This window comes from Panthera pardus, unplaced genomic scaffold (assembly GCF_024362965.1).
Source record: "Panthera pardus isolate Hobbes unplaced genomic scaffold, ASM2436296v1 HiC_scaffold_24, whole genome shotgun sequence".
Taxonomy (NCBI): domain Eukaryota; kingdom Metazoa; phylum Chordata; class Mammalia; order Carnivora; family Felidae; genus Panthera; species Panthera pardus.
The window spans coordinates 63,562,062-63,564,739 of NW_026526810.1; the positions used below are offsets into that span (position 1 = coordinate 63,562,062).

Below are 2,678 nucleotides of genomic sequence, written 5' to 3' on the forward strand. Positions count from 1 at the left end.
TCTGAAACTTCACCAACACCTGTTGTTTCTTGTTACACAAGTGTTTTAATTCAGTAGGTAAAATATGGAACCAAATCAGAAGCCATCATTTAGATATCTGGACTTTCAAAATTTTATTGAGCTAACAATGATGAACCCTGAAGAATGGATAGTCGTTTGACATTTTTTGTGTCAGTTATTAGACCACCTTAGGATGTCAACACTTACAGTTCCAACACTGATCCAGAATAACACTGAAATGTATAAATATTTCTGCACCTTGTTACCTTTCTCCCTCTTCTGATGCCTAACTTTTTTATCTCTGATTCCAAAGATTTAAGTAATTGAAATTCTGTGTCCAATATTAAAGGTCTATATATCTTAATCTATAGATACAAATACATGATTTTCATACTTACCTACTTTTGTTAGTACTGTCATTAACATTCTTCAAGCTGCTTATCACATAAGATCTTTTCTTTTACCATGAGAAAATTCTGAAAGAGAAATGACAGAATACAAAGATTCAGAGTCTGATCATACCATCACTCTGAAAGGTTCATAGTCTTTAGCAGTATAGTTATATTATTTATTTAATGGAATTACAAAATCTGAAGGAGTTTGGGATCTCTACAAAGGAAATATTCCTGAGGATTAAGGTCATCTTTGTCATTGACACTTCTTCCTCTCTACCCCTTTAGGAAGCCATGAATATGTCAGGAGTCAGCACAGTGACCGAATTCATACTACTGAGTTTTCCGTGCTCCAGAGAGATTCAGGTCCTCCTTTTCATGTTGTTCTTTGTGTCCTACATCCTGACACTGATGGGGAACGGGGCCATTGTCTGTGCAGTGAAGCTGGATCACAGGCTTCACACCCCCATGTACATTCTGCTGGCCAACTTCTCATTCCTGGAGATCTGTTACATCAACACCACTGTTCCCAATATGTTAAAGAACTTCCTATCTGAGACCAAAACCATCTCTTTCACTGCTTGCTTCTTCCAGTTCTATTTCTTCTTCTCCATGGGCATTACTGAGACTTTCTTACTGCCCCTCATGGCTTTTGATCGGTACTTGGCCATCTGTCGGCCTCTCCATTATCCTAACATCATGAGTAGCCACTTCTGCATGAACCTGGTGGCCCTCTGCTGGGTCACAGCCTTCCTCTGCTATCCAGTCCCTATCTATTTTATCACACAACTCCCCTTTTGTGGTCCCAATACCATTGACCACTTTGTCTGTGACCCTGGTCCTCTTCTGGCCCTGTCCTGCATCCCTGCCCCTGGAATTAGGTTTCCTGTTCTATATTGAGCTCTCTTATTATCTTCATCACCTTCTTCTTCATCCTTGGGTCCTACACCCTGGTTCTCAGAGCAGTGTTGCGTGTCCCTTCAGCAGCTGGATGATGTAAGGCCTTCCCCACCTGTGGTTCCCACCTGGCTGTGGTGTCTCTCTTCTATGGATCCATCATGGTCATGTACATCAGCCCAACCTCTGAAAATGCAGCTGGGATACAGAATATTGTAACCTTGTTCTACTCATCAGTGACCCCACTTATAAACCCACTGATCTACAGTCTCCGGAACAATGACGTGAAGGCTGCCTTGAGAAAAATTCATATGCACAAAAATTAGTCAAAGAGAATGAGAACTCATGAGTAGGTCAAAATCAGAATTAATTCTTTTTCTCCACTTCCATTCCCACTTAAGAAGTAGGTCTTTATTCATTTGCAGACTCAAATACAGACTCAAATTCATCTATTTCTGTCTAGTTACATAATGGACAATAGTATGCTCAATTAAATCATACCTTGTACTCAAATCAGGATTTCATACATTGTTAATTAGACTTAAATGACTTGAATTTCTGGACTTTAGATTCTTCTTTTATTCTTTCCTCCAATAATTGCTTGCCCATTTTAGTCCCTGGACTCCTCCCTTTTTTGACTTCTATTAAGTGCATACATTCTTGCACTTGGTTTTGCTTGTTTAAACATCTCTGCTCTACTCCTTAGAAGACTATTCACACCCTTTTAGCTCACTAAATTCAAGGTAAATTAGTGCCAACCAAATCATAATTGAGCCAAAATTTTTATTTATTTAATTGACATACAAACGACTAATAATAATTAAAAGCACTGTCTCCTTAACCTGTCTGCTTCATAATTATTTAGGGAGCTTTTTAAAAGAACAGATTCCCAGTACTTTCTCCATATCTAAATCAGAATCTTGAATTGGACTCCTGGAAATCCTTATTTTAATGTTACTCAGGTGGTTCTGATACACCTAGACCAGCACAATCCACAAACTGATCTGATAGCGCCACTATTTTAAATAAATATGTGACATAGAGAAATACAAACCCCACATTAGCTGAGAAAAGTGAAAGGAGTTACAGTGAACACTATAGGTGAGTCAAACATTCATGAAAGTAGTAGAAGTTTATTTTCCTGCATCGATTTTGAAATCCTCCATTTATAAATTAAGGACTAGATTACATTCTTCTTACCTGTGCAAAATTATTAAAACACCTGGAAACAGGTTTACATTTTTAAAGAAGATCATAATATAGTGGCATTACAGTTTGGGTTAGTTTTGTGTGAAGGAAGGGTGAATTGACACAGAGCCCTAAAGAGGTAAAAGCAGAGAGCAAAAACCAGTGATTCATGATTCCCAGAGACTGAGATATAAACAGATG

At 38.2% G+C, this 2,678-nt stretch overlaps 1 pseudogene; it reads left to right on the forward strand.

The window, feature by feature from the left end:
- Nucleotides 1–674: 674 nt before the first annotated feature.
- Nucleotides 675–1,628, forward strand: LOC109255640 (olfactory receptor 11H6-like; annotated as a pseudogene).
- The last annotated feature ends 1,050 nt before the right edge of the window (nucleotides 1,629–2,678 follow it).